We start from the raw sequence: 7,453 nt of genomic DNA on the forward strand, positions 1-7,453 counted from the left end.
GTAGCCTAGTGGTTAGAGCGTTGGACTAGTAACTGAAAGGTTGCAAGTTTGAATCCCCGAGCTGACAAGGTACAAATCTGTTGTTCTGCCCCTGAACAGGCAGTTAACCCACTGTTCCTTGGCCGTCATTGAAAATAAGAATTTGTTCTTAACTGACTTGCCTAGTAAAATAAAGGTTAAAAGAAAGTAGCCACCCTTTGTCTTGATGACAGCTTTGCACACTCTTGGCATAATCTCAACCAGCTTCATGAGGTAGTCACCTGGAATGCATTGCAATTAACAGGTGTGCCTTGTTAAAAGTTAATTTAACAAGGCACATTGTTTAACACTTTTTTGGTTACTACATGATTCCTATGTGTTGTTTCATAGTTTTGATGTCTTCACTATTATTCTACATTGTAGAAAATAGTACAAATAAGAAAAACACTTGAATGAGTGGGTAATGGCAGAGAGTTTAGAGTACTGTTTTGCTTTGACCAGCTGTCTCAATGCTTTCCTCTAATGTGACAATCCAGCCAACATGTCGAGGTTGGCCCACCTGGGTTTTATTTGGACTTCATGGGTTTTAACTGGGCACGGGCTCTAAATGGATATCGTAGCTGGTACCCAGTTGGGTTAATTTTGGGCCAGACATGGACAAACCCATGTGGGTTATAGTGTCAGTCCCGAAATGACCTGAATAATTTTTTCATGGGCTGTGAGTGGTGGTGTAAACTGGTGTAATCTCTTTCAGAAATAATGATTGGGACCAAATCGGGTTAACCATTTGGGTCACAAATAGGCAAACCCATGTGGGCTATAAACAAATCAGATGTATTTGGTTTGAATATGGTCATGGACTGTCTATGGGAATCAATTGGGCATAACAACTGGGTCATAAATGGGAAAACCCATGTGGGCTAAAACACGGGTCCTAATTGGGTCCTTTACCAATTTGTAATGGGCTGTAAGTGGGCTGCCTGGTGTGAATATGGTCCGGAACTGTCTTATGTAACCATGCCAAATGTAACATATTATACTAATTTGAATGTCCCGGATTTGAGTTTATTATGTTATGTCTAGTATATGAGACCAGGCTGTTCCACCCTCCACTGCATACAGGTAGGCTGTATGATTCTGCTTGCTCTGGAGTCCAGAGAAGTGAAATGTGTCTCCAGTTTCTAAGAGTAGCAAATAGATTTTAAGACGTATCTGCATTGAGCTCTGGTGAGAAAACTACAGTGGCGAATTTAAGTTCTGTGCAATCATACAACAAAACAGCACATTAGACAGATTAAACATTCTATGAGCAAGAAACAGTGTGCTAACAACAAAACAGGACCAAACCAGTTAAGGGTGTACACATCGTTTCTACCAGAAAACAGAAAGTAGACAAACTGCATTGCATTGATGAGCAGGGACAAGGTATAACTTGCTGTAAGTGAAACTAAAGTTGAGCATTAAGTTTTGTAACTGAGAGCCCTAGCTTCTCTGAAACCTCACTATAGAACCCTGTGGGATAATCTAAGAACAGAAAGAACATTCAGAAAACAAAGCATTGGGTAAGTAGAGAGTGATATGGGTCCAGTTTTTCAAAAGTTATCTGATCGGATTTCGGGCAATCAGATAGGATTAAATGTTGGAATTGGGTTTTTCCAAAACTGTAAAAAAAGAGACCTCTGGATAGGGATTCGACTTTGGGTATCCAAATCTGACCTTGAATCAGGATTAAATGTCATTTCAAAACTCAAATGTAGTGATACGGATAGTTTTGATGCCAAAAATCTGGATTATCTTGGTCCCACTGGAAGGGTGGATTCAGGGTGGATTTAGACAGGTGGATTTAGACAGGTGGATTTAGACAGGTGGAAGGCACAACAACCAAGAACTGTCATTGTAACTAAGGTTTAAAAAACGTTCTTACAATTAAAAACCAAAGGTTCATTATGTTACATTGACCGCAGTATAAGTATTAGTTGTTATATTGAGAAGCGTTAAAAAAAAAATGCATCTAATTGCTTATAAGTGATATGCAGGCTATATTTTGAATCTAGGAACCTTTATTCATGTAATTTACTCATCTCTGTTTCCCTATGACAGTGGAGAAGTAGTACCACCACCTGTCCAGTAGATGGCAAGGTGTAGGCCTGTTCAAAGCACTGACAATCCGGATACTGTAATCTTGATATTGTGGGATCTGGATCAGAATGATTCTCTGATTATTTTCTGAAAAAATGGCTCAAAAACAACCACATTGATCTGATCCTGCGTAGGAAAAGAGAGGATTACATTTTGAAAAACTGGCCCCTGAGAAAGACAAATGTAATCTCAGCCCTATTTCGGTTCATTCAGTTATGATAATTTCCTTGTTTGATACGAGGCATACTTTCTATATGTAATTGTAAAGTTATTCTGTGTATTACTATCAATTGTCTGAAGCGTACTACTACTGTATTTATGTCAAAGTGACTAAATTAAAGCTGATAATATTTGTGATCAAGATCAATCCAATGATAGGAAATCCATCACAATTGTAAAACTGCTAAAACCATGTTTTAAGATTGGTTAAACTTGTATTTGTCTCATAACTTGAAAGTTTAAAGTATCGATAATTGACTAAACGCATTAAATGTTTTATAGTTTCACCTTTGGTCTCTGTCTAGATATGGCCACCCCCAGCAGTCTCCTGTCTGAAGATCAGTTACAGTGCTTTATCTGTTTGGATGTCTTCACTGAGCCAGTCACCACTTCATGTGGACACAACTTCTGCAAGGCCTGTATCAGCAGGTACTGGGATAGCGCTGGCCTCTGCCAGTGTCCAATGTGTAACGAGAAATTCAACAGGAGACCTGAGCTTCACATCAACACAACATTGAGAGAAGTTGTAGAGAATTTAAAAATAAAGAACATAGTTCAAAATGAGTCCCTTGCCATACCGGGAGAAGTATCCTGTGAAGTCTGCACTGGGAGGAAGTTCAAGGCCCTGAAATCCTGCTTAGAGTGCCTAGTCTCTTACTGTGAGACTCACCTGGAGCCTCATCAGAGAGTCCCGGCGTTAAGGAAACACAAGTTGATTGACCCTGTTGAGAACCTGGAAGACAGCACGAGAGACCTCTGGAACTGTTCTGTAGGACTGACCAGACGTGTGTTTGTCAATTCTGCACTGAAACAGACCACAAGGCTCATAATACTGTCCCTCTAGAGGAAGAGTGTGGAGAGAGGAAGGTTAAACTGGGGAAAACTGAGGCAGACGTGCAGCAGATGATCCAGGAGAGACTGCAGAAGGTTCAGGAGATCAAACACTCAGTTGAGCTCAGCAAGAAAGACACAAGGAGAGAGATATCAGACAGTGTACAGGTCTTCACTGATCTGGTGCGCTCCATTGAGAGAAGCCAGACTGAGCTCATTGAAGTGATTGAGGAGAAGCAGAAAGCAACAGAGAGGCGGGCTGAATGGCTCATTAAAGAGCTGGAGCAGGAAATCACTGAGCTAAAGGGGAGAAGCACTGACCTGGAGCAGCTCTTACACACTGAGGACCACCTCCACCTCCTCCAGAGCTTCCCAACCCTGTGCACCCCTCCACACACCCAGGACTGGTCTGAGATAAGTGTTCACAGTAATCTGTGTGTGGGGACCTTGATGAGAGCTGTGTTTCAGCTGGACGAAACACTGAATAAAGAGATGGAGAAGCTACCTGAAGTCAAACTGAAGAGGATGAAGAGGATGCAGCAGTATGAAGTGAATATAACTCTGGATCCTGATACAGCACATCCTGAACTTATCCTCTCTGAAGATGGGAAACAAGTGAGACATGGAGAGACACAAAGAAATCTCCCTGACAACCCAGAAAGGTTTGAAAGAGTTGTTAATGTCCTAGGAAAGGATGGCTTCTCGTCAGGGAGATTTTATTATGAGGTGACGGTCAAGGGGAAGATTGAGTGGGATTTAGGAGTGGCCAATGAGTCCATCAACAGGAAGGGTCCGATCACACTGAGCCCTAAGAATGGATACTGGGCTGTGTGGCTGAGGAATGGAAACGAGTACAAGGCTCTTGGTGACCCCCGTGTCTTGCTATCCCTGAAAGAGAAGCCCCAGAAGGTGGGGGTGTTTGTGGATTTTGAGGAGGGTCAAGTCTCCTTCTATGATGTAGAGGCCAGGTCTCATATCTACTCTTTCACTGGCTGCACCTTCACTGAGAAACTCTATCCATACTTTAGCCCCTGTTTTAATGATGGTGTTAACTCTGCCCCTCTGATCATCTCTCCTGTCAATAACACAGACTGATGAACAAGTCTCAGATGTGTTGTTGGAATGGGAACAAATCAGTAAATTAAAGGGACATTTAAAAAATAAAAATCAACTTCATACTCATCATCTCCAGCACCACCCCAACATCAACATATGTGAAAATGGCGCATTTCTATGTTTTGTCATAAAAAAAGATTGTCAACCAATTAGTAGACAGTTAGTAGGCAATGACTACTCCTAATTGGTTAAAATCACGATGCACAACAATGATGATGAATATGAAGTTGAACATTTTTTAAATGTCCCTTTTAAGTCAAGTTTCATAATACATGTTTCATTTCCATTAAACTATATCCTTGAGATCTTAGAATCTGAAAATTTAGGTTATTCAATTATATTGTATTCTCTGTCTCTGTATTCCTATTAATAGCAAATGTTTGTATTTACTGAAGGAAAACCATGAAATTAAATTATCTTAAATAAAAAGCAATTACGTCTACTGTAGATCACTTCGATTATTCTTACCTACCCAAAAAGCTGACAATTGACACTAAAAGCTTACCGTTGTGTGACATTTTGGTTCGACATATCATGAGATCGGCTTAGCTGAAATGTATCAACCTGTTGTATTGTGTAGGCCTATCCACAAGCTTAGTTCGTATGTGTCCTGGGGGAGTCAGGTGATTTATTAATACACCTCTTTATACAATCAGTTGCGCCAGTGTCAATCAGCTCATCAGCTGTTAGCCAGGAACTAGATCCCGCTTCAATGGATCACTCTTTAAAGGGACAGGGTAGCCTTTTTCTCTACCACTCCACAGAAAGAGTGCCTTGTTCTGCCCCCGAACAAGGCAGTTAACCCACTGTTCCTAGGCCGTCGTTGAAAATAAGAATTTGTTCTTAACTGACTTGCCTAGTTAAATAAAGGTAAAATAAAATAAATAAATAACCTGTCATAATATGGTCATAATACTGTTGTGACATAGAAAGAGCTGAGTGTGATATATCAGAATACTCTCTGATGCAGACAGGTCAAATTGGGGGCTGTTTTCCTACAACGACTGGATGACTTGGAGATTATCCTGTCGGTAGAGTTTCACTGGACTGGGAGGGGCTCTGGGACACATGGCACTGTCCATCAACGTGAGGGAGAAAACAATGCTAAAGAGATAGGGCTTGCTTTGTCCAGACTTCTGGACTAGGGAACCCCACAGATAAACACCACATGGATTGTCAAACGTACAATGTTATTCAGACATGTTTGCCATACCGGGTAGGGGTGGGAGTAGTGGGAGGAGCTAGGTGTGTGATGGAGAAGTGTGGGCGGGACTCATCCAGCTCTTTGTCCTCTAAGTAGATTTTATATTTGCGATGCTTGATTCCACTGTTATATTTTAAGAATTTTATGTTTAGCACCCTGTATCACCCTGAGCCATCCATCCTGCTATTCAGAGGTCATTGGGAAGTTTTTACCTAATGTGGTGTACTGGGGGATACAATAATTACAGATTTCTCCTCTCAATGACTAGGCCACAGACACTCCAATGGCAGTGTTCTCAGTGACAACAATACACACCTCACAGGAGAATGGAAACCAGTTATGCAGGAGGAAAATTGAGCTAACGAGTGATAGCCCATTGAAATGGGAGCTTAATATAATTTAATCTCTCGTGACCTTTCAACTGTGGCTGCCGTGGCAACTTCCCATGGGTTTTCCAGGCTTGATCCCTCTAAACTATGCTTCTGGGAAGAATTACAGATATGGGTCAGCAATGCAAACACAGAGTATGAATGAACCACATCAGTCATGGAGTGAACCACATCAGTCATGGAGGGAACCACATCAGTCATGGAGGGAACCACATCAGTCATGGAGTGAACCACATCAGTCATGGAGTGAACCACATCAGTCATGGAGTGAACCACATCAGTCATGGAGTGGAGGGAACCACATCAGTCATGGAGGGAACCACATCAGTCATGGAGTGAACCACATCAGTCATGGAGTGAACCACATCAGTCATGGAGTGAACCACATCAGTCATGGAGTGAACCACATCAGTCATGGAGTGAACCACATCAGTCATGGAGGGAACCACATCAGTCATGGAGTGAACCACATCAGTCATGGAGGGAACCACATCAGTCATGGAGTGAACCACATCAGTCATGGAGTGAACCACATCAGTCATGGAGTGAACCACATCAGTCATGGAGGGAACCACATCAGTCATGGAGTGAACCACATCAGTCATGGAATGAACCACATCAGTCATGGAGTGAACCACATCAGTCATGGAGGGAACCACATCAGTCATGGAGTGAACCACATCAGTCATGGAGTGAACCACATCAGTCATGGAGTGAACCACATCAGTCATGGAGGAACCACATCAGTCATGGAGGGAACCACATCAGTCATGGAGTGAACCACATCAGTCATGGAGTGAACCACATCAGTCATGGAGTGACCACATCAGTCATGGAGTGAACCACATCAGTCATGGAGGGAACCACATCAGTCATGGAGGGAACCACATCAGTCATGGAGGGAACCACATCAGTCATGGAGGGAACCACATCAGTCATGGAGGAACCACATCAGTCATGGAGTGAACAACATCAGTCATGGAGTGAACCACATCAGTCATGGAGTGAACCACATCAGTCATGGAGTGAACCACATCAGTCATGGAGTGAACCACATCAGTCATGGAGTGAACCACATCAGTCATGGAGTGAACCACATCAGTCATGGAGGGAACCACATCAGTCATGGAGGGAACCACATCAGTCATGGAGTGGAGACACCGACAGGAAAAGGGTTTGGTGTGAGGGGTGGGTCAAATTAGAATGGTGATCCATGTCATTTAGGCTGCAGACTTAGGAAAGAGGGATTTTCTTTTGATGAGTGCAGATCATTTGACTTGTATTATACTAGAGGCATACCCATTTGCCTTTACCATGCCAAAGCCAGCTCTCCCTGGGTCTCTGCTTCCTGTGCCCCCGAAAGAGTCGCAAGAAACAGGTACAAAATCCAATGTATTTGTTGGTCAGAAGAGAGCTTCCATCCAATTTGACATAAGCACAAACGGGAAAACCATCCAGCATGTGTACCATATTTGAACCACACTAGTGATGCTGGAAAGAAGTTGCATCACAGCAGTAAAGCCAAGGCTATCGTGGCATGTATAATGACACTGGTCTATTTTGGAGGACAGTGTGA

At 42.5% G+C, this 7,453-nt stretch overlaps 1 pseudogene; it reads left to right on the forward strand.

Annotated features, from left to right (window-relative positions):
• The first annotated feature begins 2,644 nt into the window (after positions 1-2,644).
• On the forward strand, positions 2,645-4,580 carry LOC112246714 (annotated as a pseudogene).
• Positions 4,581-7,453: the final 2,873 nt, after the last annotated feature.

Source organism: Oncorhynchus tshawytscha, linkage group LG06, assembly GCF_018296145.1.
Source record: "Oncorhynchus tshawytscha isolate Ot180627B linkage group LG06, Otsh_v2.0, whole genome shotgun sequence".
NCBI classification, from domain to species: domain Eukaryota; kingdom Metazoa; phylum Chordata; class Actinopteri; order Salmoniformes; family Salmonidae; genus Oncorhynchus; species Oncorhynchus tshawytscha.